General features: G+C 59.9%; 10 non-coding genes across 10 annotated transcripts; 4 read left to right on the forward strand and 6 right to left on the reverse strand.

Annotated features, from left to right (window-relative positions):
* Positions 1-2,463: 2,463 nt before the first annotated feature.
* On the reverse strand, positions 2,464-2,535 carry Trnae-cuc (transfer RNA glutamic acid (anticodon CUC)). The gene has a single exon. It is a non-coding gene; the product is annotated as a tRNA-Glu (tRNA).
* A 463-nt stretch (positions 2,536-2,998) lies between these two features.
* On the reverse strand, positions 2,999-3,070 carry Trnag-ucc (transfer RNA glycine (anticodon UCC)). The gene has a single exon. It is a non-coding gene; the product is annotated as a tRNA-Gly (tRNA).
* Positions 3,071-3,775: 705 nt separating this feature from the next.
* Positions 3,776-3,847, reverse strand: Trnad-guc (transfer RNA aspartic acid (anticodon GUC)). Its single transcript has one exon. It is a non-coding gene; the product is annotated as a tRNA-Asp (tRNA).
* Positions 3,848-4,285: 438 nt separating this feature from the next.
* Positions 4,286-4,368, forward strand: Trnal-cag (transfer RNA leucine (anticodon CAG)). The gene has a single exon. It is a non-coding gene; the product is annotated as a tRNA-Leu (tRNA).
* A 791-nt stretch (positions 4,369-5,159) lies between these two features.
* Positions 5,160-5,230, forward strand: Trnag-gcc (transfer RNA glycine (anticodon GCC)). Its single transcript has one exon. It is a non-coding gene; the product is annotated as a tRNA-Gly (tRNA).
* A 5,835-nt stretch (positions 5,231-11,065) lies between these two features.
* On the reverse strand, positions 11,066-11,137 carry Trnae-cuc (transfer RNA glutamic acid (anticodon CUC)). The gene has a single exon. It is a non-coding gene; the product is annotated as a tRNA-Glu (tRNA).
* Positions 11,138-11,607: 470 nt separating this feature from the next.
* On the reverse strand, positions 11,608-11,679 carry Trnag-ucc (transfer RNA glycine (anticodon UCC)). Its single transcript has one exon. It is a non-coding gene; the product is annotated as a tRNA-Gly (tRNA).
* A 705-nt stretch (positions 11,680-12,384) lies between these two features.
* On the reverse strand, positions 12,385-12,456 carry Trnad-guc (transfer RNA aspartic acid (anticodon GUC)). Its single transcript has one exon. It is a non-coding gene; the product is annotated as a tRNA-Asp (tRNA).
* Positions 12,457-12,894: 438 nt separating this feature from the next.
* On the forward strand, positions 12,895-12,977 carry Trnal-cag (transfer RNA leucine (anticodon CAG)). Its single transcript has one exon. It is a non-coding gene; the product is annotated as a tRNA-Leu (tRNA).
* A 793-nt stretch (positions 12,978-13,770) lies between these two features.
* On the forward strand, positions 13,771-13,841 carry Trnag-gcc (transfer RNA glycine (anticodon GCC)). The gene has a single exon. It is a non-coding gene; the product is annotated as a tRNA-Gly (tRNA).
* The last annotated feature ends 148 nt before the right edge of the window (positions 13,842-13,989 follow it).

Raw genomic sequence — 13,989 nt, forward strand, 5'->3', positions numbered from 1 at the left:
GAGAGAGTAACATAGATCTAATCTATATGGGAAGTAGAAGGTAAAAAAAGACAAGATCTCCTGGGTAAATTGGGACCATGGGGACCTTGGGGGAAGGTTGGAGGAGGGAAGGGAGAGGCAGGGAGGAGAGCAGAGAAAAATGTAGAGCTCACTGAATATCAATTTTAAAAAAGGGGGAAAAAAAGACTACTCATCATCTCATGGAGGCATCTGCTCAACTGAGAGTCTCTCTTCCCGGATGAGTGCAGGGTTTTGTCAAGTTCTCCAGAAACAAGCAGCACGGTTGACCCTGCTCCAACGCGGCACAGAAGCCGGCGTTTGTTGAATCATAACCATTCCTTTCTTGTTCATCCCCAAGAGCTCCTTTTAATCCCGAAAGCATGGGATCTGCTCTGTCCCAGCAATACCCCACTCCTCGTACCGATTTCAGTCTGAGTCAGGCTTGGGATTGTTGCCATCAAACACCACGACCAAAAGCAGCTTGGGCGGAGAAGTGTTGGTTTCTTGGGCTCCTAAGTCCCTCACAGAGGGCAGCCCCGGTAGGAAAGCAGAGGCAGGACCTGATGCGGTAGGTAGCTGTCCGTGGGGGAGGTGCTCACACCTGGCTTGCTCAGCCTGCTGCCTACACCTCAGGACCACGTGCCCAAGGATGGCACGCCCCTGGCCACAACCACCCCAGCTCTGCCCCCGCACCCCAACCACCATCCCTACCGGTAGCCTGTCTGCTGTCTGTCCCACAGCAATCATTCGATCGTTCACCGCAGGCACGTGCTAGAGAGACCTTTAATCCAAGCAGAGTCCCTCTTCCCAGCCAGAAGGGCCAAGCTGAGGAGAACCCAGGGAGCACAGAGGCAAGCGTGGATCCTTGCCTTTGGCAGGCGACGGCCCCATTCGGACACCTGCCAGCGTAGGCTTCTCCGTTGTCTTTTTTCCCATGACCGTCTCATGGGAGCCACACAAGTGGCCCAGCAACTTGCTGGACCGACTCTTCCCAGATCCAGCTCGACACGGGTGTCTCTCCGTGTCCTCTGTTGGGAAGGTTTCCGGGGGGACTGGGTTGAGGTCGGGTGGGGAAAAGGCGTGTCTGACCCTCCCACACACACACACGGGTGGGCACAGACTATGCCTCCCATCGAAGCGGAGCTGAACCCAGCGGTAAGCACACCACCATCTGTCTTCGTGCCCCGGACCTGTTGACAGGGTCACGACCGAGGGGACCCACCCGGCAACGGACCCAAAACCTAGGTGGGAAGAGGTTCCGCTCCAATATCCCGACTCACACAGGCACCTGCACCGCTTGCCCGCGCACACAAGGAGCCGCAGAAACAGCGGCCTTAAAACAGCCAGGCTTGGCCTCAGCTCTCCCCTCCCCCCCCCCCCCCAGCCGCTCTGAGGGCTTTCGAGGAAATCGCGCCTTGGGTCGGGCACTGTCCGCCCTGCGGCGATGCGGAAGCTTAGTAACCACACCAGGTGCTTTGCGCATTCGCCCTGCCTGCTAAAAGCACGGATTCAACACCACCCCACAGAGCACCCCCACCCACGGACGGACACGCGCTCTCCTCCCGATCCCATACCAACACTGCCACCATAAACGATCACTTAGAGACCCTGGAGTTTTGCAAGATACGCATGCATGCATATATAAATACATACATACATACGTATATACATGCCTACGCTCACACACATACACACAGAGAAGGACAGAAATAGACAAACAGAGAGACAGACATATTTGCACAAGCACACACACACACACTGTAGACTGGAACGAATCACTGCATTTGCTCAGTTGTGAAGAGCAGAGGAAAGGTTCCAGGGAGCGTGTGATGCATGCAGGTGTGGCAGGTAGGGCAAGCAAGACTGTTTCTTGGAGACCTAAGAGCAGGCGATAGAGTGAGGTGGAGACGCAGTGGGCTCCATGAGTGGGTCGGAAGCTTGCGCGGGAGCGCTGCGTGTCGGGTGTTTGTGTGTCGTCGGTGTGACAGTGGCGGTGTGTAGGCTGGGTGTGTCGGGCCGCAACAGGGCTTAGCTGGACAGGCCCTGAGGATTTGGTGTGTGCAGGAAAAGATGGTGGGCGTGAGTGGGAATCAAAGAAAGGGCTGGTGAGTGTGTGTGTAGGGAGCGCCGGTGAGGCTGCAGGCTGTTGGATTGCGAGTGAGGGTGTAGGTACGTACTAGTGGAGCGGAGCAGCAGTGTCTGGCGGCAACGCTGTTGGGCAAAAGGTAAGAGAGGTGATGTGGGGGTAGTGCCCACCCCAAGTGCTGGGAGGGGCAGGACAGGTGTCAAGATGGGGGGTGAGGTGGCAAGGTGTCCGGAGGCAAAGATGCCAGCAGGTTGTCGCGGCGACGCCGTTGGGTAAAAAGCAAGAAAGGTGTAGTGGGGGTAGTGGGGCCCCCATTGCAGGGAAGGGCCGGAAAGGTGTCAAGAAAGGGGCGAGTTACAGAGAGGAAGAAGAGAAGCTTCCCTGACCGGGAATCGAACCCGGGCCGCGGCGGTGAGAGCGCCGAATCCTAACCACTAGACCACCAGGGAGCGACGGCCAGACTTCGACGGTGCGCGCCTCTCGCGGGCAGCCAGACTCTCAGCCAGTCTGCCAACCTGACAACCAGCCGCTCGCCCCAGCCGGCCGCCCGGCAATACGCGGCTGGCATTGGGCGCCCATTCGATCGATCGGCGCCTGCCCGTGCCCCCTGGCCCTGCCCGTCCCCTCCCTGCCATGCCCGCTGCCCGCTGCCCGCTGCCCGCTGCCCGCCCCCCGCTGCCAGCTGCCCGCTGCCCTCTGTCGCTTCTCCGGCAAGCCGGGCGCCAATTCCCGGTAAAACGCCTCGCCCTGGCCCTTCTCCTCCGGCTCGCCACCCTCTCAAAAGGTCTAGAACCTCCTTCCATTGTGTGGTCGTTCGGCCCGCCGCGGCGCAGTGCAGTCTCGGGACAGGCGGAGAGGCGCCGGAGGACAGGGCCAATGTCGGCCCTGAACCTTGGCAAAAGGCGGGTCCTGTGCGTTGGCCGGGAATCGAACCCGGGTCAACTGCTTGGAAGGCAGCTATGCTCACCACTATACCACCAACGCCACACCGACACGACGCCGCACACACACACGACGCCGGGGACTGCCACCAGCCAGCGGACACAGACGATGTCGCCGTCGCCTACCTGGTCTTCCCATCCTGCCCCAACCTTAAAGTCAAAGCCAAAGCCGACACCGACACCGACACCGACACCGACACCGACACCGACACCGACACCCACGCCAACCACAACCGGGCCTCCGCCGCCGAGCAAGCGTTGTTCCTCAGCGTCCCATGCCACCCGCGCTTCCCGCACGCACACGCCTGTGCTGCGCGGCGCTCTCGCCTCCTGACTGCAGCAACCGGGCCAGGGCAGCTCACGCAACGAGGGCCACAGGAGCCAGGGAGCAGCCGGGACAGCACCGAGCGGGCACGTCACCACCCAGAGCCGCCTGGCACAGCGGTGGCTCAGGCACCGAGGGTCGCACGCCGCCGGCTCTGACACACGCCCGGCCGCCTCGTCGGGGTGTGTGTGTGTGTGTGTGTGTGTGTGTGTAAGTCGAGTTCCCAGGTGTCAGAGCCCTTGGCCAGGCGCCAGGTTAGGGACCCGACGGCCGGGAGGCATGTGGGCCCGCCTGGCAGTGGACAGCCCGAGCCCGGCTCTTGGGCCAGAGGACCACTGTCCTGGCATTGGGGCGAGGGGCCAAGCAAGCAAGGCTGGCCAAGGGACCAAGGGCCGCCCGTCTGGCTAAAAAGGAATGGTATGTCTCCCCGTCGGGGAATCGAACCCCGGTCTCCCGCGTGACAGGCGGGGATACTCACCACTATACTAACGAGGACGACGACGACGGCGCTGCCACCGAGACGGCCGGCCATCTCCGACGCCCTTACAAGGCCCGCCACCCTCCCCGCCTTCGAAGCACCGCCGACCTCCGCACCCATCCCCAAAGTCTCCCCGACGCAACCAAACGACCCTCCCACCAGGACGTGGAACCGCAGCCACGTCCGACCATCGCATCCCAGCACCCTGGTCCCGCCCATGCCCGCGGGAGACGCTGCTCTCGTTCCTGGGTGGTCCCGCCTGGGCTGGGGTGGTGTGGGGAGCCAAACCGGAAACGGGACCGGGACCGGGACCCGGACAGGGAGCGACTTTGGCGCCTAGCAGCATCTAGACGTGGACCCGGTGGACGCCGCTCCTCGCCCGCAGCTTGAGCAGCCATACCGGCACCAACCCGGGCGCCCCGACGCGACAGGTCCGCCGCGCGCCCACACCCGTCGTCAGGATGGCCGAGCGGTCTAAGGCGCTGCGTTCAGGTCGCAGTCTCCCCTGGAGGCGTGGGTTCGAATCCCACTCCTGACAACCTCGCCTTTTTGTTCACGCACCCCGCCCCCAGCTCCCACCCCACCGTCCCGTGAGTGCCTCCTACCACCGCCTCTCCGACGCCGCCCAAACTCCTCTCACGCCCGCAACCTTCTCTCACACGCCTGGGCCTGGAGGAGCGCCCTGCTCTCAACACCCGACACTTACTGGAGGGCAGCGGCAGCGGCGCGTACGGGACGCCTTGCTAAATTAGCCACCTCCAGGGGGGGCTGGGGGAGATGCTCGAGTCCGTGAGGGCGCCGGTCCTGAGCACCCCGCCAGCCCATCCGACCGGCCCCGTGCCAACAGAGGACCTCATCCATCCCTACCCCAGACCCGCACTTCTTGGCCCGGCCCTCGCGCTCACCACCCCTTTCCCGCTCCTTCCTGCTCCTCCAGCTCCTGCGGGAGAAGCCCACCGCGCCCATCCTCTCGGGCTCTGCTCGTCCAGGCTTCTTCTGTGCGCAGGTGGCCGTCGCCAGCGCACACCTGCCGACCCTTGCTGCGCGCACCGCCGGCCCGCAAGCTCGCTGGCTTGCTAGCTCCTCGGCTGGCAGCAGGGAGAGGCAGGGTTGACGTGGGACCTAGGCGTCCCGGAGAGGGGAGAGGCGCGGCTCTCAGCCGCGGAGCCTCACTCTGGTCCCGGGACTCTCCTGTCCGTGTGGCCCTCGAGCTCGCCTGCTTGGTCCATGAGGCCAAGGCCCGGCATCTAGGTGTCAGGGGGGAAACGAGGAACTAGCTGGTCCTGGAGCACAGGCTGTGACAGCAGTCAGGTGACAGCCTAGGCCATGGCATGGGTGGTTCAGTGGTAGAATTCTCGCCTGCCACGCGGGAGGCCCGGGTTCGATTCCCGGCCCATGCAGAGTCCAGTCCCTTTTGGTCCTCATGCACCCACTGCCCCAGTCCCCAATGCCCAGGGTGCCCAGCCACAGCAGCGGACTACCACTAACCCAGTCATCCACAGCCTGCCCAGCAGCCTAAGCCTAGTCCTCTCTCCTCAACTCAGACGCCATCACCCGCCCTAACCACAGCTCTGCTACAGCTACCTTACCACTCCACTTCTTCCAGCGCCTCCACCTTTCTTATAACTCCACCTCGCGGCACTCACACCCCACACCTCCAGCCTCCCACTCCACAGTGCCGTCCACGCACAGCCTGGCTCTCCCACAATCGACACTTATTTGGTGAGCCTCTCTTGGCCGGGACCTCAAAAACCTCCCTAGCCCCAGACCCTGTTCTGCCTCCTTTGCCAAGAAACAGCCCCGCAGGGGACCACGTGCCTTCTCTCCCCTACTTCTTAGCCAACAGCAACTCTTGGAGAGCCCAGAGAGCTTCAGAGCTCCCTGGCGACAGCAGCAGGCAGGAGGCCTCTCTCTCTCTCTCTCTCTCTCTCTGTCTCTCTCTCTCTCTCTCTCACTCACTCTCTCTCTCTCTCTGTCTATCTCGCTCTCTCTGTCTCTCTCTCTCTGTATATAAACATATATATATATCTTTATCTCTGTCTCCCTCTCTCTCTTTCTCTCTCTACCTATCTCTCTCTCTCTCTCTCACACACACACACACAAACAACCACACCCACCAGAAACACACACACACACTAGACAGAAACTCAGGGAAGTCGACGCCTCGCAGGCCAGAGAGGCACAATCATGCGCAACTCCATCGAAGGTCCCCCTGTGCCAAGATGGCTCTTCCTCGCAGGTCCCGCACTGACCCCTGGCCTTCTGAGACCTAGGCTCGTGAGGCAGGCTGCTCATTGGCAAGTCGTCTGGCCAGGGAGCTTCCCTATCCGGGCCCAATTGACCGACAAGGCTCAAAGCCTGCTCCAGCGAGCTCAGGGTGTCCACAGACTCTGTGTTGCGCCCCTTCTCCGGCCTCCCAAGCCTTGGACCGGGTGTCCCTTCCTGCGGTCCTAATCCTCTTTGTGCTCGACTGTGGTGGGTACCACAAAGGAAAACGTTCACTCACCTGTCACCGGACCCAACCACCCCCCACCGGCAGAGAAAGGGCCAGTCTCACCACAGGAGACGGACTGCCCTCTGCCACCTGTCAGTCCTTGACCAGCCTGAACAAAGGCGAGTGGGAGTGTTCGTGAACAAAGCAGGTTTTTTCTTGTTTCTAAAGAGAACCCAGGGACTGAACCAAGTGGGGCCCTTCAGTTGACTCTTGTTGGCAGTCACAGCTCAAACAAGGTAGCCGAACAAGAGCAAAAGAGACCCAACGTGGTGGCTTGGAGATGGGGTTTTTACCCTGGCTGAAGCTGCTGCTGCTGGTGGTTGTGGAGGTGGTAATGATGGTGGTTTTGGTGGTGGTGGTGGTGGTGGTGGTGGTGGTGGTGGTGGTGGTGGTTTTGGTGGAGGTGGTGGTGGTGGTGGTGGTGGTGGTGGTGGTGGTGGTGGTTGAGGTTTTGAGGTATGGAGACGTTGGATTAAGGCGGCGTTGGAAACGGATAGGAGCAGAGACAGCCTGATCTCCGCTAGCAGGTCCTGCGACCACCTGCTGTGTTTCCTGCACATTCATTTCTGAGTAAGGACCAGGATCACGTCATATTCTGATCAAATGTGTGACTTAGAGAAACCTTGAGGTGAGACGGTTTTATTTCTTCCTAGGAGTCCTTAATGCCACACTGATGGAAGTGGGGGTGGGTGGGGAAGGTGGGGCTGGAGTTCATGGGCGTTAGGGGACAAGGCTTTGAGGTTTGGGGTTTGGGGCTTATAAGCAGGGTGGGCTGAGAGACCTAGAGGCAGGAATTGGAGCAGAGGACTAGCACGAGGGCTGCTTACTGGCTCTCTTATCGGTGCGAGAAAACCACCCACCTCCTTCCCTTCATGTGCCCTCCCACACCACTTGTGAATCAAGACAATACCCTACATGTTGGACTAAAGACCCATCATCTTTTTTTTTTTTTTTTTGGTTTTTTCGAGACAGGGTTTCTCTGTAGCTTTGGAGCCTGTCCTGGAACTCCCTTTGTAGACCAGGCTGGCCTCGAACTCACAGAGATCCACCTGCCTCTGCCTCCCGAGTGCTAGGATTACAGGCGTGCGCCTCCACCGCCCGGCTGACCCATCATCTTTTGACAACCAAGCAAAATGTATCAAATGGAAAAAGAAAGCATATTTGACAAACGGTGCTGGCATAACTGGATATCAACATGTACAAAAATGAAGATAGACCCCTATCTATCACCATGCACAAAACTCAAGTCCAAATCGATCAAAGACCTCAACATGAAGCTGGCCACACTGAACCTTATAGAAAAGAAAGTGCGAAGTACGCTTGAACGCATTGGCACAGGGAACCACTTCCTAAATAGAAGCCCAGCCGCACAGACCCTGAGAGAAACAATTAATAAATGGGACCTCCTGAAACGGAAAACCTTCTGTAAAGCAAGGGACACGATCAACAAGACAAAATGACAGCCTACAGAATGAGAAAAGATCTTCACTAACCTCACATCAGACAGAGGTCTGACCTCCAAAATATACAAAGGACTCAAGAAAATGGACACCAAAACAACATATAATCCAAAAAAAAAAAAGGAGTAAAGACATAAACAGAGAACTCTCAACAGAGGAATCTAAAATGGCTCAAAAACACTTAAGGAAATGCTCAACATCCTTAGTCAGCAGACAAACGCGAATCAAAACAACTCTGAGTTTCCATCTTACACCTGAAAGAATGGCTAAGATCAAAAACACTGATGACAACTTATGCTGGAGAGGTTGTGGGGAAAAGAGAACACTTGTGCATTGCTGGTGGGAATGAAAGCTCGTGGCTACAACGCTTTGGATGTCACTGTGGCGATTTCTAAGAAAATTAGGAAACAACCTTCCACAAGACCTAGTAATACCACTTTTGGGTATACTCCAATCCAGAAGATGCTCAATCGTGCCACAAGGACATGTGCTCAACTATGTTCATAGCAGCTTTGTTTGTCATAGCCAGAACCTGGACACAACCTAAATGCCCCTCGACCAAAAAATGGGTAAGGAAAATGTGGTACATTTACACAATGGAGTACTACACAGCAGAAAGAAAGAAAGAAAACCCGACAGCTTGAATTTTGCAGGAAAATGGATGGAGCTAGAAAACGTTATTTAGAGTGAGGTAACCCAGACACAGAAAGACGATTATCACATGTATTCACTCATAGGTGGTTTTTAAACATAAAGCAAAGAAAGCCAGCCTACAAACCACAATCCCAGAGACCTTAGACCACAATGAGGACACTAAGAGAGAGTAACATAGATCTAATCTATATGGGAAGTAGAAGGTAAAAAAAGACAAGATCTCCTGGGTAAATTGGGACCATGGGGACCTTGGGGGAAGGTTGGAGGAGGGAAGGGAGAGGCAGGGAGGAGAGCAGAGAAAAATGTAGAGCTCACTGAATATCAATTTTAAAAAAGGGGGAAAAAAAGACTACTCATCATCTCATGGAGGCATCTGCTCAACTGAGAGTCTCTCTTCCCGGATGAGTGCAGGGTTTTGTCAAGTTCTCCAGAAACAAGCAGCACGGTTGACCCTGCTCCAACGCGGCACAGAAGCCGGCGTTTGTTGAACCATAACCATTCCTTTCTTGTTCATCCCCAAGAGCTCCTTTTAATCCCGAAAGCATGGGATCTGCTCTGTCCCAGCAATACCCCACTCCTCGTACCGATTTCAGTCTGAGTCAGGCTTGGGATTGTTGCCATCAAACACCACGACCAAAAGCAGCTTGGGCGGAGAAGTGTTGGTTTCTTGGGCTCCTAAGTCCCTCACAGAGGGCAGCCCCGGTAGGAAAGCAGAGGCAGGACCTGATGCGGTAGGTAGCTGTCCGTGGGGGAGGTGCTCACACCTGGCTTGCTCAGCCTGCTGCCTACACCTCAGGACCACGTGCCCAAGGATGGCACGCCCCTGGCCACAACCACCCCAGCTCTGCCCCCGCACCCCAACCACCATCCCTACCGGTAGCCTGTCTGCTGTCTGTCCCACAGCAATCATTCGATCGTTCACCGCAGGCACGTGCTAGAGAGACCTTTAATCCAAGCAGAGTCCCTCTTCCCAGCCAGAAGGGCCAAGCTGAGGAGAACCCAGGGAGCACAGAGGCAAGCGTGGATCCTTGCCTTTGGCAGGCGACGGCCCCATTCGGACACCTGCCAGCGTAGGCTTCTCCGTTGTCTTTTTTCCCATGACCGTCTCATGGGAGCCACACAAGTGGCCCAGCAACTTGCTGGACCGACTCTTCCCAGATCCAGCTCGACACGGGTGTCTCTCCGTGTCCTCTGTTGGGAAGGTTTCCGGGGGGACTGGGTTGAGGTCGGGTGGGGAAAAGGCGTGTCTGACCCTCCCACACACACACACGGGTGGGCACAGACTATGCCTCCCATCGAAGCGGAGCTGAACCCAGCGGTAAGCACACCACCATCTGTCTTCGTGCCCCGGACCTGTTGACAGGGTCACGACCGAGGGGACCCACCCGGCAACGGACCCAAAACCTAGGTGGGAAGAGGTTCCGCTCCAATATCCCGACTCACACAGGCACCTGCACCGCTTGCCCGCGCACACAAGGAGCCGCAGAAACAGCGGCCTTAAAACAGCCAGGCTTGGCCTCAGCTCTCCCCTCCCCCCCCCCCCCCCAGCCGCTCTGAGGGCTTTCGAGGAAATCGCGCCTTGGGTCGGGCACTGTCCGCCCTGCGGCGATGCGGAAGCTTAGTAACCACACCAGGTGCTTTGCGCATTCGCCCTGCCTGCTAAAAGCACGGATTCAACACCACCCCACAGAGCACCCCCACCCACGGACGGACACGCGCTCTCCTCCCGATCCCATACCAACACTGCCACCATAAACGATCACTTAGAGACCCTGGAGTTTTGCAAGATACGCATGCATGCATATATAAATACATACATACATACGTATATACATGCCTACGCTCACACACATACACACAGAGAAGGACAGAAATAGACAAACAGAGAGACAGACATATTTGCACAAGCACACACACACACACTGTAGACTGGAACGAATCACTGCATTTGCTCAGTTGTGAAGAGCAGAGGAAAGGTTCCAGGGAGCGTGTGATGCATGCAGGTGTGGCAGGTAGGGCAAGCAAGACTGTTTCTTGGAGACCTAAGAGCAGGCGATAGAGTGAGGTGGAGACGCAGTGGGCTCCATGAGTGGGTCGGAAGCTTGCGCGGGAGCGCTGCGTGTCGGGTGTTTGTGTGTCGTCGGTGTGACAGTGGCGGTGTGTAGGCTGGGTGTGTCGGGCCGCAACAGGGCTTAGCTGGACAGGCCCTGAGGATTTGGTGTGTGCAGGAAAAGATGGTGGGCGTGAGTGGGAATCAAAGAAAGGGCTGGTGAGTGTGTGTGTAGGGAGCGCCGGTGAGGCTGCAGGCTGTTGGATTGCGAGTGAGGGTGTAGGTACGTACTAGTGGAGCGGAGCAGCAGTGTCTGGCGGCAACGCTGTTGGGCAAAAGGTAAGAGAGGTGATGTGGGGGTAGTGCCCACCCCAAGTGCTGGGAGGGGCAGGACAGGTGTCAAGATGGGGGGTGAGGTGGCAAGGTGTCCGGAGGCAAAGATGCCAGCAGGTTGTCGCGGCGACGCCGTTGGGTAAAAAGCAAGAAAGGTGTAGTGGGGGTAGTGGGGCCCCCATTGCAGGGAAGGGCCGGAAAGGTGTCAAGAAAGGGGCGAGTTACAGAGAGGAAGAAGAGAAGCTTCCCTGACCGGGAATCGAACCCGGGCCGCGGCGGTGAGAGCGCCGAATCCTAACCACTAGACCACCAGGGAGCGACGGCCAGACTTCGACGGTGCGCGCCTCTCGCGGGCAGCCAGACTCTCAGCCAGTCTGCCAACCTGACAACCAGCCGCTCGCCCCAGCCGGCCGCCCGGCAATACGCGGCTGGCATTGGGCGCCCATTCGATCGATCGGCGCCTGCCCGTGCCCCCTGGCCCTGCCCGTCCCCTCCCTGCCATGCCCGCTGCCCGCTGCCCGCTGCCCGCTGCCCGCTGCCCGCCCCCCGCTGCCAGCTGCCCGCTGCCCTCTGTCGCTTCTCCGGCAAGCCGGGCGCCAATTCCCGGTAAAACGCCTCGCCCTGGCCCTTCTCCTCCGGCTCGCCACCCTCTCAAAAGGTCTAGAACCTCCTTCCATTGTGTGGTCGTTCGGCCCGCCGCGGCGCAGTGCAGTCTCGGGACAGGCGGAGAGGCGCCGGAGGACAGGGCCAATGTCGGCCCTGAACCTTGGCAAAAGGCGGGTCCTGTGCGTTGGCCGGGAATCGAACCCGGGTCAACTGCTTGGAAGGCAGCTATGCTCACCACTATACCACCAACGCCACACCGACACGACGCCGCACACACACACGACGCCGGGGACTGCCACCAGCCAGCGGACACAGACGATGTCGCCGTCGCCTACCTGGTCTTCCCATCCTGCCCCAACCTTAAAGTCAAAGCCAAAGCCGACACCGACACCGACACCGACACCGACACCGACACCGACACCGACACCCACGCCAACCACAACCGGGCCTCCGCCGCCGAGCAAGCGTTGTTCCTCAGCGTCCCATGCCACCCGCGCTTCCCGCACGCACACGCCTGTGCTGCGCGGCGCTCTCGCCTCCTGACTGCAGCAACCGGGCCAGGGCAGCTCACGCAACGAGGGCCACAGGAGCCAGGGAGCAGCCGGGACAGCACCGAGCGGGCACGTCACCACCCAGAGCCGCCTGGCACAGCGGTGGCTCAGGCACCGAGGGTCGCACGCCGCCGGCTCTGACACACGCCCGGCCGCCTCGTCGGGGTGTGTGTGTGTGTGTGTGTGTGTGTGTGTAAGTCGAGTTCCCAGGTGTCAGAGCCCTTGGCCAGGCGCCAGGTTAGGGACCCGACGGCCGGGAGGCATGTGGGCCCGCCTGGCAGTGGACAGCCCGAGCCCGGCTCTTGGGCCAGAGGACCACTGTCCTGGCATTGGGGCGAGGGGCCAAGCAAGCAAGGCTGGCCAAGGGACCAAGGGCCGCCCGTCTGGCTAAAAAGGAATGGTATGTCTCCCCGTCGGGGAATCGAACCCCGGTCTCCCGCGTGACAGGCGGGGATACTCACCACTATACTAACGAGGACGACGACGACGGCGCTGCCACCGAGACGGCCGGCCATCTCCGACGCCCTTACAAGGCCCGCCACCCTCCCCGCCTTCGAAGCACCGCCGACCTCCGCACCCATCCCCAAAGTCTCCCCGACGCAACCAAACGACCCTCCCACCAGGACGTGGAACCGCAGCCACGTCCGACCATCGCATCCCAGCACCCTGGTCCCGCCCATGCCCGCGGGAGACGCTGCTCTCGTTCCTGGGTGGTCCCGCCTGGGCTGGGGTGGTGTGGGGAGCCAAACCGGAAACGGGACCGGGACCGGGACCCGGACAGGGAGCGACTTTGGCGCCTAGCAGCATCTAGACGTGGACCCGGTGGACGCCGCTCCTCGCCCGCAGCTTGAGCAGCCATACCGGCACCAACCCGGGCGCCCCGACGCGACAGGTCCGCCGCGCGCCCACACCCGTCGTCAGGATGGCCGAGCGGTCTAAGGCGCTGCGTTCAGGTCGCAGTCTCCCCTGGAGGCGTGGGTTCGAATCCCACTCCTGACAACCTCGCCTTTTTGTTCACGCACCCCGCCCCCAGCTCCCACCCCACCGTCCCGTGAGTGCCTCCTACCACCGCCTCTCCGACGCCGCCCAAACTCCTCTCACGCCCGCAACCTTCTCTCACACGCCTGGGCCTGGAGGAGCGCCCTGCTCTCAACACCCGACACTTACTGGAGGGCAGCGGCAGCGGCGCGTACGGGACGCCTTGCTAAATTAGCCACCTCCAGGGGGGGGGCTGGGGGAGATGCTCGAGTCCGTGAGGGCGCCGGTCCTGAGCACCCCGCCAGCCCATCCGACCGGCCCCGTGCCAACAGAGGACCTCATCCATCCCTACCCCAGACCCGCACTTCTTGGCCCGGCCCTCGCGCTCACCACCCCTTTCCCGCTCCTTCCTGCTCCTCCAGCTCCTGCGGGAGAAGCCCACCGCGCCCATCCTCTCGGGCTCTGCTCGTCCAGGCTTCTTCTGTGCGCAGGTGGCCGTCGCCAGCGCACACCTGCCGACCCTTGCTGCGCGCACCGCCGGCCCGCAAGCTCGCTGGCTTGCTAGCTCCTCGGCTGGCAGCAGGGAGAGGCAGGGTTGACGTGGGACCTAGGCGTCCCGGAGAGGGGAGAGGCGCGGCTCTCAGCCGCGGAGCCTCACTCTGGTCCCGGGACTCTCCTGTCCGTGTGGCCCTCGAGCTCGCCTGCTTGGTCCATGAGGCCAAGGCCCGGCATCTAGGTGTCAGGGGGGAAACGAGGAACTAGCTGGTCCTGGAGCACAGGCTGTGACAGCAGTCAGGTGACAGCCTAGGCCATGGCATGGGTGGTTCAGTGGTAGAATTCTCGCCTGCCACGCGGGAGGCCCGGGTTCGATTCCCGGCCCATGCAGAGTCCAGTCCCTTTTGGTCCTCATGCACCCACTGCCCCAGTCCCCAATGCCCAGGGTGCCCAGCCACAGCAGCGGACTACCACTAACCCAGTCATCCACAGCCTGCCCAGCAGCCTAAGCCTAGTCCTCTCTCCTCAACTCAGACGC

This window comes from Microtus pennsylvanicus, chromosome 10 (assembly GCF_037038515.1).
Source record: "Microtus pennsylvanicus isolate mMicPen1 chromosome 10, mMicPen1.hap1, whole genome shotgun sequence".
NCBI classification, from domain to species: domain Eukaryota; kingdom Metazoa; phylum Chordata; class Mammalia; order Rodentia; family Cricetidae; genus Microtus; species Microtus pennsylvanicus.